Source organism: Prinia subflava, chromosome 1 (genome assembly GCF_021018805.1).
Source record: "Prinia subflava isolate CZ2003 ecotype Zambia chromosome 1, Cam_Psub_1.2, whole genome shotgun sequence".
In the NCBI taxonomy this organism is placed as follows: domain Eukaryota; kingdom Metazoa; phylum Chordata; class Aves; order Passeriformes; family Cisticolidae; genus Prinia; species Prinia subflava.
Genome location: NC_086247.1, coordinates 32,037,682 through 32,059,490, shown reverse-complemented (window position 1 = coordinate 32,059,490; position 21,809 = coordinate 32,037,682). Strand labels below are relative to the sequence as shown.

The following is a 21,809-nucleotide window of genomic DNA, read 5'->3' as shown; positions in this document are numbered from 1 at the left end:
TAGGAAATTCCTACACCCAAGTGTCTCCAGAAAGGCTTTCCTTCAAGTTCAGCAGTGGTTACGGAACATTTGCACCTCTCAGAGAAGCTGGACTGCCTAGCTGTGCCTCCCAGCTTTCTGCTTTTACTCAGCTGCCATGTTAAGGCACAACAGAAATGCTATTTCCTAATGTTCTAATCACACACATCTATCCAGTCTGTCTGCAGGTTGCAGTGCTGCTGTTTTTGTAAGGCTACACTGCAGGGCTTACGGTATCTTATGAGATGCTGCAATGGTTTCTCCTCATGGTCTCACTCACACAGATGCAGTAGAAATGCAATAGCAAACACATAAAGGGATGCAAATACACTAGAACTGCATTTTACTTCACTTCCCCTTTTGAACACTTAGTACACAGGCAGCTACACAGGTTTCATCAAACAGTTGGTATTAACTTTCTTATTAAACTATGTACAAGCTGTGAATTTTCCTGACAAACTAAAAATGACCAAACCAAAACAAACTCACACAAAAACAACAAAACAAAACTTCTCACATTTTAAAGTGAGAATATTGCTGTAAAATAGTGCATTCATTTTTTTATATATTAGGAAACACAAGGTTGTTGTGAGTTGACCATGTCTGTATGCCAGGTGACCACAAAAGCTGCTCTATCGCTCACCACCTCAGCTAGACAGGGGAGAGAAAATGTAATGAAAGACTTGTGGATCTAGACAAGCACATGAAAAGATCACTCACCAGTTAATGTCACATGCAGAACAAACTCAGCTTGGGGAGATTAAGTGAATTTATTGTCAATCAAATCAGAGTAGGAAAACGAGAAATAAAAACTAAACCTTAAGAACACCTTCCTCCCACTCATTCTTTCTTCTCAGGCCTAACTTCACTCCTGAATTCTCCACAACCCAGAGGGATGGTAAACAGGGGTTACAGTCAGTTCATCACATGTTGTCTCTGCCATTCCATCCCGCTAAGGGGAAGACTGCTCATATTCTTCCCCTGCTCCAGCATGGGGTCCCTCCCACAGGCAACAGTCCTCCAAAAATCTCTTCAGCATGAGTCCTTCACACAAGCTGCAGTTCCTCACGAACTGCTCCAGTGTGGATCCCTTCCACAGGGTGGCATCCTTCAGGAACAGAATGCTCCAGCAGGGGCCTCCCACGGGCTCACAAGCCATGCCAGTGAATCTGCTCCAGCCTGAACTCCTCTCTCTCTCCATGGGGCCACGGATCCTGTGGGTCTCCCCCACAGGCAGTGGGTGCATTTCTGCTCCACCACGGACCTCCACGGGCTGCAGGGGCACAGCTGCTTCACCATGGGCTGTACCGCGGGCAGCACAGGAGTCTCTGCTCTGGCTCCTGGAGCACCTCCTGCCCTTCCTTCTCCACTGACCTTGGTGTCTGCAGAGCTTTCTCTCTCACATATCTTCACTCCTCTCCTCTCTCACTGCACTTTCTGTCGTGCAGCAACTTTTCCTGCTTCTTAAATGTTATCCCAGAGACACCACCACCAACACTGATGGGCTGGCCTTGGCTGGCAGCAGACTCATCTCAGAGCCAGCTGGCATTGGCTCCACGGGACACAAGTGAAACTTCTGGCAGCTTCTCACAGAAGCCACCCCTGTAGCCCCCCCGTTACCAAAACCTGACCATGCAAACCCACTAACTAAATATTTGTATATTTAGTTACATTTACAGATGCAGAATACTTTTAAAAGTTGTGAATACACTCGTATCATGCTAAAAGCACCATGCAGCATAAAGAATTAGTTAACACTTTTTCTGATTATCGTTACTTTTTGTATTTTTCTGGAAATACTTTATAGCCTTAGATCTTGTGACATAAAATATGAACTAAATGCTCAGGTGAAATGATTCTTAGACTATGTCACAGTAATTGAATACACAAAGACAGATAAAGTAGATCAAACACCATAAAAGACAGGAAGCATGGACAAGGAGTTTTCAAACCAAACAGACTTGTACAACGTGGGAAAATTGAAAAATCAGTATCAGCAGTATTGACCTGAACAGTCAAAACAGAAGGCTGGACTTCATCTGTGCAGAAAGTGAAAATGCACATATGCAATGGAATTACCACACTTTAACACTGCTCCGTCATACAACCCAGACTACCGAATTTAATCTGCGCACAGGTATGTCATGGTGGCACATACTACATTCTTGTGAAGGACTTCACAAATGGAACAACTGAGGGCCAGTCACTGCTGAGCATGAAAAATTACTTGGCATATCTTGTATTTTATATAACCAAGAGTTCTGCTTATACCTTCTGATCAGTGTCCATTTTTCACAGTATGACATTAATGAACCCAGATCCTTTTCTGCAGAACTCTACCCAACAAATTCTAGCCTGTGCTCTCTTTGTGAATCTGACTGTTTCCTAACTAAGGAAGAAAGACTTTGTTCTTGTCTTCCTTGAATCTTCTTATTTTAAAAAAACCCTAACAAAACAGAAAAAAAAGACAATCATTTGTTTTCTTCAAGATCACACTGAATTTTAATTCTAACTCCAAAATGTTTGCCAGTCTTCTCTAAGCCTGCTTTATAGCATCTACAAATTTAATAAGTATACTGTTTCATCCACATCATTAATGAAAATATTAAAAGGTACAGGAACAGCAATCCGATAGACTGGGGGCAGTGTCTCAGCAGGCAGTAAGCATATCAAGGGGTTTTTTTCAGACCAACTCGTATTTTGGTTACAAGCTTGTTAATATGATTCTTCTGTGAAAGTTCTAAGTCACAGAACTCTAATATTTAACAGCTTCCCAACTAAGAAGGGTTTGATTTTAGTTTTAGCTTTAAAATTCCATTAAACGCTCTGTTCTCCTTCTATTCTCCTGATATTAATTCATTTATTCAGTTACACTGAATAAGCATACAAAACTGCCTAAAGTTAGAACATATTTCTGGTGTGCCATTTCTCACATTTATGGCAAATATTCATACATTTGTGGACATTATTATAAAAAGTACTAAAGATGTTCGAAGATTTATGTAATTTCTTTTTACTGTGTTATATCTAACAGCTTATTTGGGGTTGACAAAAAACACATAGCTCTGTGTTACCTTCAGAGAAGCTTAATTAGAACTTTTTCTTCTCAAACTAAGTAAGGAGATGGCCACATAGAAGCAGTTTAGCAAGAGTATGACTTAAAGCAACAATCAGCAGATGGTTATCCACACTTATTAGCAAAATTTACCTTATTTATGCACTTTAAATAGCAAAAATTAAACCATTAGGCATGAAATTGCACTGGGTTTCTCTGTTTTTTGAAACATACATGTTTTTCTATATTACTGCTGGTTCCCCATTTGCTCTTCCCATTTTTCCCTCCATTAATTTTATAGCTTTTTGCCTTATGAGGAGTGGTTTGCCAACAGCCAAACTGATCTGATGACTTGCTGCCATAGCAAGGGACAATCCCATGTCCTCTCTTCCCTGCAGAAAAAAGCTGACACTTTATGTCCATCTCACTGAACCAGTTCATGTGGCAGGTGAGGAGAAAGATCAGAGGAGCATCTGCTCTGTACGAGGGCCACAAACTCCTGACCTGGAGTGTGTGCAAGGAATTAGCCCTTTCAGCTCCTGCTAATCAGCTTAGCTTTGCTGTCAAGCCATACACTGAAGTTCATCTCCTTCACACTGCTCCTCACAAAGACCGTGATCTCATCCCTGATGATTACATCTTCAGAAACCTATGGCCTGGTTTCTTTTTTTTACTGTGTCTTACAGTACAGAATCTTAGTTTCAATGGATATATGAATATAGTTACCAGCTAATTAACAGCTAAGTAATACATGTCAGCAAGTGAAGTGATGCTTTAAAAGCATTTTACTTTGCAGAAATATAAGATGGGTGGGGGAGAAATCACCAATGTTTATTTTCATTGTTTTAGTAAGATATTTTACAAGCCAAGGAAGTGACACAATATTAGGGACTAATACTCAAAATTTAAGGAGCTGCAAGGCTTACAAAAAAGTTTCCCTTCTTGCTCAGTGTTAAACCCAGTCACTGAAGACTAAATACTACAGTTTCTTACAATTTGGTTCCTCTGCTCCTGACTGGAGCTGAAAAGGGTTGTAGATAAAGCCCCAGGAAGGCAAGAAAGGGCCAAGCAGCTGCAGTGAACACCAGGTCACAACATCGAATCCCATCACACTTTCAGATATTATCACCCATGGAGGAGTAACCTTTGCCAAATCTCATGTACAATAAGTAAGAACCTTCCTCAGGAAAGGAAGGAAGGTATTTTTGGAAGAAAAAAATGAAGTAGGAAACAAACTAAAAATCTGCAGTCGTATTTTTCAACCACTTCTTCAAACAGCAGTCAGCTCAACATCCCTTTTGAATTACTGCACAGAACAGGCACATTAAAACGACATAAAAGGACTTAAAAGGACTTAAAACACAGAAAACTGAGGCAAAAACTCTTCATCTTACATACTTATTTCATCATGAAACCATATCTGTTCCCTAACTTTCAATACAATGTTGATCCAATTTGCTATAAAAACCATGCAAGTCTCTAAATCAATGACCACATTACCATTATCACAGAATCACATTATGTGGGAGTACATATTATTTATATCTGTCACTGATCCAATCCTTCTTTAACAACTCACTTTAAAATTGTTTCATGTAAATTTGAAAAGAAAAGTAAAAAAACAAACCAGACAAATAAGGCAGACAATCATGGAACCAAAGACTAAAGCTATTCTCAATCAACGAAATGCCCAAACATGGGGATTTTTGCTGTCATTTAATTACAATGTGTTGGCAGCAGGGCAAGAACAGAAGTCTTACCCTGCAATCAAGACTGGATTTATACAACTTGAAATACATAGAATATGTCACAGAATAAATATAATAAGCAAACATTTAGGATGTAGTAAATTGCTTAAGCCACTACAGCAAAATTCAAGTAACTATGAAAAATTCAAGAAAATATGAAAAATTGGTGATCTACAAAGCCATCTGCCTGCCCAGTACCTCTCACACCAGCACAGTCACCCATATTGTATGGTACTGCTGTACAGTGAGATATGAGGACTCAGATAAGGACTAAAGACAGCTATAATTCAGATTTACAAATATAAGCAAGGTGTCTAAATTGTCACTGGTGTCAAAGGAAATAGAGCACGGGATTACCACGGTTTACCAGAGTGTATTGGGTTTGCATGGCCAAGCTTTGGTGGAGGGGGTTACAGGGGCAGCTCCTGTGACAACCTGCCAGAAACTTCCTCTGAGTGCAGCAGAGCCAAGCCCAGGCAGCTCCAAGGACAGACGTGCTGCTGGTCAGGACTGGGCCAATTAGGAATGGTGGTAATGTCTCCAACACATCGAAGAAGAAAAAAAAAAGTCCTTGCACAGTTGTAATTGCAGGCAGAGAACAGCGGGGCGGGAATATGTGAGAGGAACAAGTGTGCAGACACCAAGGTCAGCGCAGAAGCAGGGGGAGAAGGTGCTTCCCCTCCTTCTGAGGGGATTCCTCTGCAGCCCATGGTGCTGGCCATGATGAAGCAGCTGTGCCCCTGCAGCCCATGGAGATCCATGGGGATGCAGAGATCTGCCGGCAGCCTGTGGAGGAGCCCCATGGCTCCCCATGCAGGTGGATACCTGAGAGGAGGCTGTGAGCCCACAGGAGACCTGTGCAGAGAGAAGTCTTTCTCCTGTACTGGAGCAGCCTGTCCCTGAAGGACTGCACCCCATGGAACAGTGACCCATGCTACAGTAGTTTAGGGATGGACTCACGATGGAGAAGCTTATTGAGAACTATGCCCTACGGGAGAGACCCCACGGTGCAGCACAAGGACTCGTCTCCCTGAGCAGCAGGAGAAAAAGCAGGTGATGCACTGACTGTAACTCCCATCCCTGTCTCCCTCTGCTGCTGGGGGAGAATGTAGAGCTGGGAAGGGGTGAGGAGTAGGAAGAAGGTGTTTTTAAGGTTTTATTTCACTTCTCATTATCCTGCTCTGATCTTCTTAGCAATTAATTCAATTAATATCTCTATTTTGAGCCTGTTTTGCCCATGATGATATTTGGTGAGTGATCTCTCCTGGACCTTATTTCAACTCATGAACCTTACATTATTTTTCTTCTCCCCTGTCCAGCTCTGGAGGAGAGTGAGTGAATGGTTTTGGTGGGTGCCTGGTATCCAGCCAGGGTCAACCCACTTTAGTCTTTTAATGACCCAATGCACAATGCCAGCTGAGATGTCCTGAGATACCACATTTAGATACCTGCCTATTCCATCAGCTGCTGCTTCAGGAAGCAGATATTCTGTCTGAAGACTCATGCCACATCTGACACTGCAAGTGGCAGGCAGTTCAGAGAAACCCTGACGTGAAGAGGCAATGAAATGGCAATAATGTGTGTGTTTAAAGAAATGTATTACACCAGTCGTCAGTACAGCCAGCAGACCCAGGGAGTTATTCAAGGTGATCAACAAGTAGGCTTCTAATTTAGGATTAGCTAACCACGCAGCTGAGGGGCAGCTGAGAAGCAGACAGGATAACTCAGTGTCTCAAACTGCGTAAGATGCCAAAATACAGGCAACTGAATCCTACCCAAAGTCTACTGCCAAACTTGCCTCCAACAAGTAAGTGATCATGGATGTAACTAAAACTAACAGACACAATTACAGAAGTAAATAAGCTCCCTTGCAGAGACATGTCTTTTTGTAAGGAATGATGGAAAATGCAGGGATTAGGGCACTGACTGCAATTGTGCACATTTGCATGAGCAAGAGTCTAAAAACTTGTAACAAGAGAAACTTAACAGAAAGTGGAGCATACTGACAGGCAGGAATGCAACTCTTCCCTTGCTTCCCTGGCAACAGCGAGGCTGACATGAGAAAGCTGAGAAAAGAGCAACTGAGGCCACAGTGCATCTTACTGCCTACAGCAAAACTAAGGACCCCAGACCGTACACGTGGCTGATTTTCTTTTCCAACAGAGAAATCAGTCAGGTCCTACATATACCACTCAAAGACTCAAGTAGAGACTTCATAGACAGACATAAACAGAGGTCATAAGTAGAGAAACTTTATTAATATTCATCTAGAAAAATGATGGGAAAAAGGATTGCTATTACGTATTAAAGTGGTAAGGGACATCAATCAGATTATCGACTTGAAGATTTCAATGCCAGAAGAAAAGATAAAGAAAGCCAATCTGTTGCATCAGAAACTGAGACAGTTTGGCATCTCAGGACATTTTCAACCTGTTTATAACCCAAAGCCCAAGGGAGAAAATCAGTCTGGTTTATATAAATGTTTGCTACAATAAGATAATCTCATCAGAAAGTCTCTCTCAATTTATTGTTCCTGTCCAGAGAAGATGGTATAAAAGCCATGGAAATTTCCAACAGCCAGTACAAGCTAACCCACTTCTCACAGTGCCACAAATTTTAAGCTCAGAAAAGACTCTGAAGCATCCAGACAGAATATTGGTTCAGACACAGCCATCAGTTTGACCCAGCCAAGATACCCTGAATTACTACAGGGAAGAAAATGTGAAACTCCTTCATGAAATAGCCAGGTGATCATCAGAGCCTTCTTTGTAGGAGGCCTTCCTCATCCAAAACTCATCATGTTTGAAGTAGATCCCAAAATCTGGCTTATAGGTGGCTATAATGCCTTACAGATCAGAGGCAGGACACACACACTACCCAACACTGGAAGTAATGTCCTTTTTGTATTTGCTTACTGCACCTGAGAGCAAGCACTAACCCAAAGCACAAGAGCTGGCCATCCAGTATTGTAACTCTTCAGCCCTTTTACCGACCATGACTATAAACTACTTATGACTTCTTGAAAACTAGAAACTTGTATCTCCCCCAGACACTCTGTGATACATAGTCATATCTGTAACATTTTTTAAAATATTAAGTGGTCATCATACCATCTTACTCCAGATACAGATAACTCATATTCACCCTATGTTAAACAAAAATGAGTTAGTCAGCTGTCATGAAGAAAAATAGCTGAATAGAAGGGAAGCCTAAGTCACCAGTTTGACAATCAATCATCAGCTTAAAAGTGGATAAGGGGATTAACTAAATGAAAAAAAAACAGGACTCAAACTTGACACACTGAGGCTACAGACTTGTTTGCATCAAAGCTGTAACTGGTTCTTTATTTGCGATATTGGAGTCTAATCTGAGGTGCTTCCAAGAATCCAGTTTCTGATTTAATTAGTATTTTGAAATTTCTCTCCTATGTATTTCTAAAAGCTGCACTTTTTTCCTAATTTGTGCTAACGAGTAGTAGTTACATCCCTAAAATCTCCAATAAGCTTTGACTGATTTTAAATTACAACATACTCTTACTTTAAGTATAACATCCCTCCAAACTGTTATTTTGTTCTGAAGCTGGCAAAAATTACTTCTTGACTTCAATCCCTAACTAGAAATTGCATTTTATTAATGGAATTCAGAACATCATCTCAGTTTTCCTTGACTGCCTGTGACAAACTAGTTCTCACATAATTTGAAGCAGCAAATCTGGTGAAGTAACAGAAACATGCCTTTTTCTTTGAAAGGAAGTTACAGCTCCTGCTCCCAGCCCTCCTCACGCTGTAGTCAGCTGGCTATAATTAACAGCTACAAGATCCTCAGAGAAGGCGGTCTCAGTAGAAAAAGCAACAGGTGTTACACCCTATTGTTAGAAGTATATAAAATTCTGGTTTGTGTGCCTTTTCTTGTTCTCCATGAGCGTATTTAAACAAAAACACTGTATTTGACAGCTAAAGTGATCAATGCCCATGCTGAAGTCTCATACAGTTTACAAGAAGTTGCAGCTCCCAAAAACAGCTGGGGTCAAATTGCCACCTTCTGTTCCTGAAACATTCCTGGAGTTTCCCCTTGTCTCAACTCTTCCACAGACAGTTTTTGAATTGCTTGGATGTAAGATAATGTTGACATACAGAGACTAGCTCTCTGCTCACTGGGGACAGGACTGGGCTCTGCTTTCTCTCAAAGTACTTGTGAGATCAGGAGTTCCGCGCTGATTTGACAGAGTCTCCTCCCTATTTTAAGTGCAGCCCTCCTCAGTCAATGAATAAAAGTAAAATAATTCCTGGGTATTGGATTGGGCCTACCAAGTGATCTGACTGAAGATAAGTATAAAATCTAAGTTTTCAACTGGAGAAAATTAAGTTTAAAGATGCTGTATTTGGGGGCAAGGTCATGATCCATGCTAAACATTAGCTGAACAGTAAAAATCTGCCACAAATTCAGCTCCAGCACAAAGGCTACACACAACTGGCAGCATAGCAAAAAGTTATTTCTGGAGTTGAACCAGCAAGGAGGATACTTAAGTAACAACAAACAACAGAAAGGAAGAGTGCTGGTAAAAAGACATTTGTTTCAAATTGAGCACACTGTGAGGGCACAGAACCAGCATAACAAAACCAGGCTTTTCCCTCCAACTTCTGTAGTAGTGTTCAGGAACACTAAGTAGGCTATGTCATAAAATACCAAATAAGAGACCTTCATCTATACTGCTGATGATTCAGAATAACTTGTTTCCCCAGACCAAAGGAAGTTATAAGCATAACTACTACAGGAAAAAAACGTAAACATACTGAATTAAAGTTTGGAATTGTCTCAAGTATTTTTATGCAGATAAAGTCATAAGTAAAACAAAGGATAACTCTGGCTTCAAGTGCTAGCTGATGCACTGGTAATCATTTGAAATGATTCAAAATACTAGGAAAGAGTACCTGGAATTGAGCAAAAGCCAAAAAGAAGCTTGCATTTATTAGGAATGGCAATGCTGTAAAATCATAGGCTCACAACCACCTAGAGGATGGATGGGTGGATCATGCTCTCAGCTGCCCTCAAAGGAATGTCTTTCTTACCACTTACTGTACTTTCAGGACTCCAGGGCCATTAGACTCAGCAGGGTAAAGTTAGCTTTTGTGACTCTAGAACCACTCTAAATTAGTGTAAAAGTACAAACTTGCTTTTGAACTTGCAGGGAGATAACACTTCTGTTCACCATTAAGATTCCCGCTCTTTACCTTCCAAATCAAAATCAAATTTAAAAGGAGTACCTCAAAAGGGAAACAGGACCCCATTTTCTAGAATCTCCAAAAGAATGTGCTATTAGGCTACAAACATACACCTAATACAGTCAACTCCCTGCAAAAATGGATGTTCCTTGTTAACAAAGGGTTGTGCTCCCAGCCCAAGGGTCATCCAAAGTCTGTCTAGGTTGCAATGACACATAGCAGAAGCTTAGGTAGAAGTGCTGACCCCAGAGCTGTGGAGCAGATCTGCAATCCAGCACAACAGCAAAGACACCACATTCCAAAAACAAAGCAGGCCCTGGAAATAGAACTGCCTCAGCTAACCTTGTTCACCTGCAGTGCTCTGTCCTGTCCTGTCTTGGGGATATATCAGGTGTATTTGTCTGACTACCTATGTCTCCCATGCTCCTGTGAGCTATGGGATACCTGAGCAAAAGTAAGCAGTACCAGTATTTGCGGTAACAGCAAATAAAATCACTTCTTTTCGTGTTAATGTCAAAATTCCTAGTGAGCACAGGATTGGTTTAAAAACCTTGAAAATATTCAAATTACTACACTGTCCAAGAAACTATTTCAAATCCAGGATGGGTATGTTGATGATTTCTTTTTAAATACTTTAAATACATTTAATAACTTAAGTTTCACCAGGTACAGCAGCCCCTTGCTCTCATGCCTGCTGTAACCTGTGAGTGTTACAAAGTATCAAGGGGCTCTGACTGCAGTGAGATTTGAGAACCAGAAGAGGAGGTAAGTTTTACAGGTAGCTTAATGTCACCCTGGAAAGAGAAAAGGCTTCCAAAGCCACCTCCCCTGGTGAACTGCTACCGACAGTAATTTGTGAAATGGCCGGTTTCAGAAGAAGTTTGTAATGTAACAGCTGAAGAATTTAATTAAATATTAAATTCTTCTCGTGGGACTTGGCAAATGCTTATGGTTGCCTGGAAGTCCAGATCCAGAATGTCCTCATGAATGACAATTCCATCAAGTCCGTGGAAAACTGTTCCAATTCTGGCATCTTTAGTCAGTTTTTACTTGCATAAGGCTCTAAGTAATAAAAATTGGCCAGCTGAAAAGGGGTGAAGAAAAGATGATGTGGGCCACTCTCCCTTCTGAAGAGGTCAAACCCCATACCTAACCCAGTGGATTCAGCTAAGAGCAAATGTTGAGGGATGCCTCTGAAAAAACAGGGAGAGCTTCAACTGATCCAGGACAAGCTTCTCATTCCCTTTCACAAGGATGAAACAGCCTTAGCTGCCATGCAGAAGCTGGACACTCAATTAATACAAGACTAGTAAGTGTCTTGCACTGAATTCTCAGATGTCAGAGGGTTCTCAAGAAAATCCCTCTAGAGTCGTTCATCACAATTTCCAGGCCCTAATCAGGTACAAAAGGAATGTCTCTTGGGTATACACTGTTAAGCAAAATGCCCCCTTGAGTGGACATTGTCATCACACATGAAACACTACTCAAAGCAGGCAGGTTTAAATACTATCAGAGACACAAGCCTCAAACAAAAATCAGAGAAAATATTTTCCACGGTCTGGAAAGAAAAAAGCAACATCGTATCCAGGACTGAAGAAGGACCAGCAGAAGGGGAAAAAAGCAGAACAAACAAACAGTTAACATGAAATTTTAGATTGTTTCTTGTTCTTACCTTGTCTAACAAAGCCAAAGCTACTACAGAGTGTTATTTCATTATTATTTTGTTTGTATCAGAACAACTGGGTATGCTTCTAAGAGACCCAACATTGCCCTCTACCAGGCCTACATTTCCACCTTGGGAACAATGTTATCTTGATTTCAAAATACATCACTTGCATGGATGTGTCATCTGGGTGACATGGAGAAAGTTCTCCATCACTTGCAGAAAGTTACTTATCCAGACAATTCCAGTTACTGATATCAATCTGCACATTTAGTTATACTGATATTTCCTTTTATTCATATAACACTGCTTTTTTAAACTGGGACCATTGTAGGAGAAACTGGGAACCACAAATACCTAACAGGTTAAAAAAAAAAAAAAAAAAAAAAAAGAAGAAGAAGAAGAAACTAACACTAGCAATATAAATTAGGTTACTCATCTCTTTTCTTGATCCAACAGGTGACCATTTTCATTGCAAGAAATTTTTCAAGAAAATCTGGTCTCCTGCACTCAAAAACATTTCCTTTAGCCTGGAGGCAAAACAGCCTCCTCAAAGCTGGCAAGCAGCGAAACTGGAAGTGGACCACTGTGATCCTCTGGAATTTTTCAGAGACCGAGACTGTAAATATACCCTTCAAGTGAGCATGTGCTACTACGGCAAAAATCTTAGTAAGCTAACTTCTCCCAGAATCTAAGGACAGGAGGTTAACCCATACTTGATAGAATAACTGGCTGCTGGTTATAACCAGGGATCTCCCCAAACAAAAAAACCAACCGGGATCTGAGCTCGAAGGCTGAGTTCTAACCAGCCTAAAAAGTGTCCCCTCCCATCATTTTAATGGTGAGTAAATTAGAATATTATGGGGATCCAGAATCATAGTGGAGTCACGATATTAGTAATTAAACATGAAAAAAATTGCTGTTTACCAGGAAAATTTTAAATTTCATTATTTGATTTTATTTGGTTAAATAGGAATAAATTTTTAACATTCTAGTGATGTACTGTATAAATGTATAGTTGACTAAAGCAAATGCAAAGATGGAGTATGACACAGTACGGCACATTTCATTACTGAAAACACTCCAAAAACAACGAGTTTAACAAAAAAAGACCCACAAAACAAAATTCAAACCACAAAACCACTTGCTCTTGAGACGAAATATGAACTAACTTTAGCAGTTACAGACATAGATGTGACTTTAGTGTTACACTATCACAGATGGATTTTCAAAATTAATTTTCACATCAGGAGTTGTGACAAGCAATTTTTTTATTCTACACATTTTCCAGAACAATGCCTGAGAAGACACCTCTCAGATTCTTACTGAACTCTTGATCTTTTAAAGCAAACACACTTTGGATAATGGTAGCTGTGACTCAGTGCTGACAATGAGCAGACCCTCTAAATGCAGAGCCCTTGACTTTTTATATATATATTAATTATGTATGTGTGTTAACTACACTACACACTACACCATTTCCTCTTTCACAGAGTTTGTCATGCACTCCCACCAATTCAATTCCCCCTCATTTACTATCCTTTCCTCCCTGACCAAAACTGCCAGCCCAATTCCCTGACCTGCCTCCACAGGACCCCTGCCTTGTGTTCTTTTATGCCCCTCAACCAAATGGAAACCCTTGTCTTTCTTTCTCCTTTTCTGAAGAGAGAGAATTCAAGAACTATTGTGAAAAACACAGTCTATGTATTATCCAAAGAATAGAAATGCAAAATAATAGGTTCTGGCAAAAGACAGGCCTCTTTTCCTACAGATTTTGCTGTTGATGATAGGAAATAAATGTAAGCAGTAGAAGGAAAAGTGAAGCTCCAGTGGCTCATTAACAGCAGTTATGTTGTTTCAGTTATCCTGAAAAAATGTAGTGTTAGGTCCTTCACCACCACATCAGTGATAGCTGCATGAGGAAACAAGATAGAAAAAAATCAGAAAAAAATCTGTGCCCATATCTATCAAATATATGCCCATAAACGGCACTAAAACCCACTAAAACACTTCCTTTATGAGGCCAGCTCTCCAGTGGAATAATACCATAGAAGATGTATTTTGGGGTGAAGAACTGGACATAATTGATGGGAGTTTTTCAGTGTTTTCAAAGACTAACAAATCAATAGCCACATATTTTGGGTAGGTCAAAACAAACTGTCTAGATAGAGCATGACAGGTGCACCTTTCCTAATGGCCAGAGACACAGTCTTGGAATCAGAGGCTCTGCTTCACTATGGCTTGTTGCCTAACCTTCCCAAGGTCATGCCTCACCACACTTCACAAATAAAAACACATAATATCCTATTCACTTCCCACATTCATGCCAGTGTAAACCAGAGTTAGAGTGAAGTTTAGGAAGCTGTGGAGGAAAATCAAACCTTTGCCCCCAAGGAAAAGGCTGATGGTGTTAAATGTTTATTTAAACTTGGTCCAGTCATTAAAACATCTCTGATCAGGCTCTTCTGCAAGTAAAATTATAAAGTTTCTTTACAATCTACTATCTTAAATCAGAATTTAAGATTAGTTAACTTTATTATTATTTTGATGTAATTCTTGGGGAACAACGCAGATTGAGCTGGCAAAAAGACACATAAAGCCTCCAGGCTGAGCAGCCTGAGCAGAACCCAAGCTGAACAACATGGCTGATAAGTTGTCTGCAAAGAAAAGAATATCTGAACTGTCCCTTCCCCTCAAAAACTACAAGCAAGCAGGCAGCCTCAATCCTGTTCCTAGTTGGCAGCAACAGGAATCCTCGCAAAGACAGGCAGGAGCAGAAATCTCTCTCTCTCTCCCTCTCTGGGTTTTTCTAGGTCAAAGCTAAGGTTAAGCAGCTGGAAATCAGTACTGGAAATCTTACACTGCTGCTGACTTTCTAGAAAAAAAAAAATTCATTCAGAAATCTGTCAGCTTGGCACTGTTTATATAAGCAGCAATGTCACAACAAAGCCTATACAGAACCTTCTTGTAGTTAGCAAATGGCTTAAATGCATTAGTATTACTTCACTGGTGTGGACTGCTAACCTGAATAAGCAATAACCACCCAATAACCTAGGAACACCTTACTCCTGTGCAGCTCGAGGCCACTGGTAAGCGTGAGACACAGCAACGTCTGCTCCCTGACAGAAGCACACTTCAAGCACCCTGAGCCGTGGCAGAGCAAACAGCCTTCCTTGTGCCTTCCAACACTGCAGCTACCCACACACATCCCTCACTACTGTTCAAGCCAGTACTGCACACAAAGAGAGGGGCTACAACAGCAGCACTTTATCTACTCTTTTGTACAGCATAAACTTTTCTTTTAATACCACGGTAGCTGCGCAGGGAGCATGCCAAACATGGCTTGAGAAGCTTATGTCTTAGTATTCACAGAAACAGCTTGCTGGCCGTAAGGCAACACCAGCCAGATACACTGCCGGGAATTCTTTTGCTTGGGTATCACTGACTTGTCAGATGGGACCCTGAGCACTTCAAGGCAAACAGCTCTGCAGCAGGATTCACCCTCACAGCTAAGCCCAAGCAGCCAGCATTTCCCCAGAAGGCATGGCTGTGACTTCCAGGCCTGGCTGCAATGAAGATGAACTTTTTCCCACCAGACACCTCAACACTGGGAGAATGCCACCGAGCTCAGGAGAAGTCTGGACTAGGCAACTTTGCAGCAGTGTCTCTCTGGGTCCCACCTCAACGACAGCCCCAAACCCTCGTGCTGGACGAAGGCCGGTGAACGGCTCCACTGCCCATCGCTGCAAGAGATGCCGACATCCATTTTGGGAGTGGGAGAGCCCAGCACCGATGGCAAAGTTTGGGGCCCTGTCCGAAGTTTGGGGGCAGCACAAGACGCGCACAGAGAGGGCTGACTAACACACACGTACAAACACCCGGCGGCTGAGCTGTGAGGTCCGCGGCGCTGACCGGGCGAGCAGCGCCGGGCGTCCCTCGCCCCGCCGGCGGCGGAGTGTCCACTGTGCGCCCCGGAGGCCGCGCACCGCGACAGGGCCGGGCGGGACACGGGACGAGGCGCAAGTTCGGGTCGCACAGAACTCCTTCCCCGGGACTGGGGCAGGCAGGCCCGGCGCGGTCCCCGCCGAGCTCGGCCCCGCCGCACGGCCCGGCCGCGGCCCGGCCTTGGCGCAGCGACCGCCGCCGGCAGCCGGACCCGTCTGCGGGGAGCTGCGGAGGGGATCCACAGGGGGCTTCCCCGCGGCCCCCGCGGGCGGCAGCGCTGCCCACCTGTGCCCCTGCCCGCCTCCTGCGCCCCTCGTCGGGCGGGCGGCTGGCGGCGGACGCGGGCCCGGGGCGGATGGCGGGGTCGGCGCCGCCGCCCCCCGCCGGAGCGGAGCAGAGAGGAGCGGAGAGGAGCGGTGCAGAGCGGGCCGGCGGCGCCGTGGCGCAGCAGCGCCCGCACGGCCCCGGGGAGGCGGAGGACGCCGGGGGGCCGGCGGAGCCTTCGCCCGGGAGCCACGGTGGCGGCGGGAGGAGCGGGAAGCCAGGACGGAGACTAGTACATCGCGGCTGAAGCCGCCCCCTTCCCTCCCTCCCGGTTACCTGCTTCCCGGGGACACTTTGGAGACGCCTCCAACATCGGCAAACACTAAAGAGAACTGACCCCGCCGCCGCGGCGGCCGCCGCCGGCCCCAACCACTGCGCCCCCCCCGGTCTCCCGCCGGCGCCGCCGCCCCGCCCCGCCGCCCCCGCGCCGGGCGGCGCCCCCCGCAACCCCCCGCAGCCCCCCCTCGCCGCCGCCCCCGCCGCGCCCGCCGCCCCCGGGGCGCTCCCCGAGCTCTGCCGGCGCCGCGCTCCCCCCGCGCCCGCCGCGCGAATGGCCCCGTCCGCGGCCCGGCCCCGGCCCGGCCCGGCGGCGCGCAGCGCCCCCAGCGGCGGCGCGGGGCCCTGCGCCCTCCGCCCGCCTCGGCCCCGGCGGGCCCCGGCGGGCCCCGGTACCCGCGCTCACCTTCCCCCGCCGGGCCGGGGCCGGGGCCGGGCTTCGCCACCAGACGAGGCCTCGGCACCGCGGAGGAGGCAGCCCCGACCCGGGGAGCGCGGAGAGCAGCGGCGCTCGGGCTGTGCCGGTCCGTGAGTGCGGCTGAGATGGGCCTGGCGCGTGTGCTCTGCCCCCTCTCGGCTGCTCCCGAGCGCCGCTGTCTGCACCGCTGCTTGGGCGCCTGGAGAGAGCGGGCGGCGACACTTCAGGCAAGAAGGAAGAAAATAAGGGCTCAATACAGAGAGAAGGGGGCAGCCACCACAGCACAGTAGAGAAGAGGCTTCATTTTCTTTCCTCTCTCTGGTGTTACTCATCCCACTCTAGCTTGGACACTGACTCTCCAAAGTCAGTGCTTCCCTTTTCACCTTTCCCCTCCAAGAGAGATGTTTTCAAGGAAAGCTAAAAACTCATAAACATTATTTATGTTAACATTTTCTTCTGTCTAGAATTAGGGCCAATAACTGATGCAGTTGCTGGGCACTGCCTGGAGGAAGGTTGCAGAACGAAGGCCAGAGAGTGCAGCTGTAGAAATTGAGCCATGGAGGTTCCACGGTGCATCACTGAAACCTCCTCCTTCTGCAGGTGGGCACAGACTCTCCCCTCCTTACACAGTGCCAAGGCTCAGCTACATAAAGCCCTGGAATAATTTGCTGTTTCTGAGCCTTTCCAACCCAAACCAATCGCCTTTGGTTTTGCCACCATAAAGATATTTATCTTGTTGACAGGTTTGCACATCCCTTACAGGAGGCAGAACTAGACAGAAAAAATAAAAATAAAAAAAAGGGCAGGAACAAACAAACAAAAAAAGGTTATGTAAAATTGAGATTAGAGGCTAAAGTGTTTCTTCCTTTAAATTAGAAATTAATAGATGAGTAAAAGGGGGAGAAATCAAAGAATTTAATTTCTGACCATCTTTAGCATGAAAAAGATAACATTCAAATCTTTATCTCAAAGTAGTCAAAAGTTTATTGTTCATTAATAAAAGATTTCCAAGTTTGATCCACAATCTAACTTATTTTGTAAAAATCTGTTTTCTTGATTGGCTCAAGTAAAATAAACCAAGAATTTTTATATCTATGCAAAAGCCAGGTAGAGGCATCAGAACTTGAAGCAATCATCTGCCTACCTCATTTGCAACACTGCAGTAATGAAATTCCTCAGGCTCAGAAACAAAACTAATTTTTTGAGGAGGCAAAGATCTTTTTGCAACACAACTAAGTTCTAATAATAGGTATGAGAGTTATAACATTAGTCATAGCAAATATAAGTATAAAAAAGAAAAGATAAGTCAAGATCAGAATGAATCTAGAGTTTGTATTGCCTGCAGTATCCGGTATTATGAGAGAATTATTTTTTAATTACTTGATACCAAGAGGCGTATCAGTACCCAACAGAAAAAAAAGATGTAGCCTGACATGATTCCCAAGCATGGTGGAGGACACTCTAAAAGCACAGAGCCCAGGTGAATTTTGGTAGTAAGCTTGCATATTGTAGATAATTTACACACCATGACACCTAGTGGCAGAGCTGCATTGTGAGTATCTAAGTGTTGGTAAGACTTTATTCACATTAATAGAACACTACTATGACATTTACAACTTGTTTAAACACATGTTAAGAACTCGGCATTTGCTATGAGAGTTTTATACATACCCTGTATTCAGCAGTGGTGTAATCCTCCCCTTCTCATTCCTCCACTGTCTAGTTTTCTGATTCTGAGATTCTTTACCCCTTAATTTAATTTAAGAACTGAGGATAGAAATACACAGTATAATACAATTTCTTTTGTAGTATATTCCTGATATAATGTAGCAATGGATAATAATGCAAGTACTTTTCATTAGGCTACTACAAAGTTTTGCGTGAGTAAAGTTCATTCAGATGCCGAATCATGATGGTGATATCCACTGAAATTTGTGGAGTTTTTTCATTTGTTTGTTCTTGGGTTTTTTCTTCATCATTTTATGTCATGTTATTTGTGCTTTACTTACTACTAGTAGTTTGAAAAACAGCCCAATAGCATAGCACATACTTAGCATTGGTGCACCCAGAGAAAAATGTATCCAGATTATGAGGGGGGTTCTGTGAATTTTCTGTGATAGACAGATGTAATTCCAACAAGCATCTAAAATCTCCAATCTGTGCTATTTTTCAATACCTAACATTTTTATAACATTGCCATTACTAAACAGCTAAAACCTTAGTTTAAAAACATATCTTGAGAAAATGTATCAACTCAGAAGTCTTGTATCTTGATATACATTTTGTGGTGCAAATGGCATGTAGCTGGAAGAAAATGGAATACAAAAGAGTAGAATTTATTCCAAAACTTACCATGTATATATACATATTTTATTAAACAAAAGTTAGTATATTTTATAATAACTTTAGGTACATGGGTGTATTTCGTTTTTTTAATGTCTCCTATATGATTGGAGCTTTACATATATAACAACTAAATTGCATTACTAGTCACTTTTTAGATTTACTGCACCCTTATGTTTGAGGGTGTTTTTCCTGCTACTACTAAGATACAGGCCAAAAGCTGGTCAGTACCTCCAGTAAAAGCAGCTTAATACAACCTAAAATCTTCTCAGGTTTTGAAAACAAGATGCATAGTTTGTATGTACTCTTTCACTCTACTCCATTATTAAATAACAAGAGAGTCATGACTTGCCCAATAATCTAGTTTCAGTATGCAAGTTGTTAATAGGAGTGATTAATTCAGTAGGCAGTTTGAAAATAACAAAAAGCCATATTAATGCCTAAATGCCTGCATAAATACCTAATGGGAGAAAACTATGTAGAGTTATTCTGTTTGGTCTGTACACGAGTGCAGGACACTTGAAGATACTTGGCCTTGTCATTTTTAACCTCAGATTCAGAAAAAAAAAAATCAGCACTTTCACACTGACTTGCAAAAAACCGTAATATTCTAATTTTTACTAAATGTATTGGTTTAGCACAAATAGAAAAAATACAACTGGTGACTGGCTTTGAAATTGACAACCGGATTAACCAATTAAATATAGGGTTAACCTCTGCGTTACACAGACTTAAAAATCAGGAGAAGCTTGGGAAACTTCCTTTTCCTCCCTGCCCTGGAGAGAAGTGACAGGAGCGGCGGGCTGGCCCCGCTCTGCCGCCAGCCCCTCCTGGGCCCGGGCAGCTGCTGCCAGGCCGGCAGGGCAGGGGAAAGTCACGGCGACTAACATCCAGCAGACTTGCAAGCTTCTGGGCCGGGCCCACCCCGTAAGACCAGGGGTGGGCAGGAGGCATCCACGGTCCTGGCTCCTGAGATTCCTGACTGCCGTTTCCCCGGGCTGTTCCAATCTCCCGGCATGAGTTCTTCCCCCTGCCCATCCATTTCAAAGCGCGGCTTTGAAATCTGACACTGTGAGCCGCTGCCCGAGAGAAAGAAACCTGGGCGAGATGTTAAGTCTTTCCTTGCACAGATGAAACTCCCAAAGCCCTAACACTTCTCTGAGAACAGCCAAAGTGACTGAACCATAAGGACACACAGCATGAAACTGAAGTCAGTGAAGAGAGTTAAGTTCTAAGTGGGAGAAAGGATGGAGGAGTTGCCTCGTTTAGGCTGGACTTCTCTTATGAGCCACGGTGAGGAACTAATGTATTGCAATATCCCTTTAAACCATGGGAAAATATGCACTTTGGAAGATGATTATTCAGATTTGTGGATTTGAGCAAAGGTATCTGAGACTGACTGAGTGAATATTGAATGAGTAGCTCTGAACCTGTGATCCTATGAGATGTTTGAACAGAGAGAGATGAGGTAAGAAGCCCTTTGCACCAGTGAAGAAGTGAAAAGAGGTCTCTGTTCCATGAGATGAAGAAATCCTTTGCCTTTGGAGTTGCTTGTCTTTAAAATGACACCCCAAAATGTCCATGACCCATATGCAGCTGTGGGAGAGCTGCTAATGGGAGGGGAATTCACAGTTTGCGGAGGTTTTTTTCCCAGGTGGCTGCAGATTCATCGCATGGTAGCCACCAGAGGACTGTTTCTTGTGGCAATGTCACCATGGAAGTTCCAAGAGAGACTCCTCTCCCTAAGAATTGATGAAAGACTATTTTAAGTGGTGAAACTGACTGAAAATCACAGGTTTTGTCTCTTTATGTTGTCAGTGGGAAAGTGAACAGTTTGTGGGGAGGGAGAAGTGGTTTTGAATTTTTATTTTCTTCTTTTAGTGTGTGTTAATAAACCTATCTTTATACCTTTAAGTTTGGGCCTGCTTTGCTTTTCTCCTAATCCTGTCTCACAGAGGGACAAAGAGTAAACACTCAGACCACTGCACTAAATTTGGCAAGCAGAAACAGGTGAACGTGAAACCATTACACTAATATATTTTATTGTAAGAACTGTAGTTTTAAAAGAAATCATCAAGAAATGAGTTTCCACTCCTCAATAACCTTTGGTGTAACAAATCAAACCAAATCAAAAATAAATCCCCAAAGAAAATGCCCAATGATGTATTTAAGAAGTAGGAGATTTACAGAACTGATTGGAAAGGAGTTCTGAAGGTCTGCTCCACCACCCTCCCTGCCTCTTCAAAGTAGGACCAACTTTAAAGCTGGATCTGACTTTCAAGTTAGCAGGTTGCTTGGTTTCCTTTTGAAAATTTCCAAGACTGGATATTTTACAGCCTCTTCCAGAACTCTGTTTCAGAATTTTATAGAGTTTTTTGTAGCGGTACTATTTATTTATTAAAGAACTAGGATGATATTTGATACTAAAGTTGAAAGCATAATGAAGCTAATAGAGTGTTTATAAAATACCAATAAAAAGTGAATAATGCATTATTTGCATTAGTCAGTCATTCAACTGAATAAAAGCCTCTAATAGCTTAGTAACAGAAGAATGGGTCACTTAATTTTTTAATAGTATTTTTCCAATCATTAAAAGCAAAACCCAGGAGTGTGGGATTATATTTTATTAAAATCCATTATTATTAATGAACCTAAGTCTAGTCCAACCACTGCTCTCCCCAATTACAGGTGCAGAAATGTGACTATAGAAGTAGATTTTTAACTACAATGCATGACAGATGAATGACAAAATCAATTTATCATGAGGTAGTACATGGAATGAGAGGCATGAACAAAC

The 21,809-nt window shown here is 43.0% G+C and overlaps 1 protein-coding gene and 1 long non-coding RNA gene across 5 annotated transcripts in view; one reads left to right on the top strand and one right to left on the bottom strand.

Moving 5' to 3' along the window:
* The window catches only part of STAU2 (staufen double-stranded RNA binding protein 2), a 171,224-nt gene extending 154,427 nt beyond the window's left edge, over positions 1-16,797 (bottom strand). For 2 of the 3 annotated variants that reach the window (XM_063392455.1, XM_063392471.1), the window contains exon 1: positions 16,252-16,376. The gene's annotated coding sequence lies outside the window, so the exon portion shown is untranslated. Of the gene's footprint in view, positions 1-16,251; positions 16,377-16,657 lie in introns of those variants that run through there. The other variant, XM_063392463.1, reaches the window with a different exon arrangement.
* Positions 16,798-16,940: 143 nt separating this feature from the next.
* On the top strand, positions 16,941-21,364 carry LOC134548116 (uncharacterized). Of its 2 annotated transcripts, XR_010079708.1 has the most exons (3): positions 16,941-17,032; positions 17,134-17,269; positions 19,742-21,364. It is a non-coding gene; the product is annotated as an uncharacterized LOC134548116 (long non-coding RNA). The 2 variants fall into 2 exon arrangements; XR_010079707.1 differs by having other exon boundaries at positions 16,958-17,269.
* The last annotated feature ends 445 nt before the right edge of the window (positions 21,365-21,809 follow it).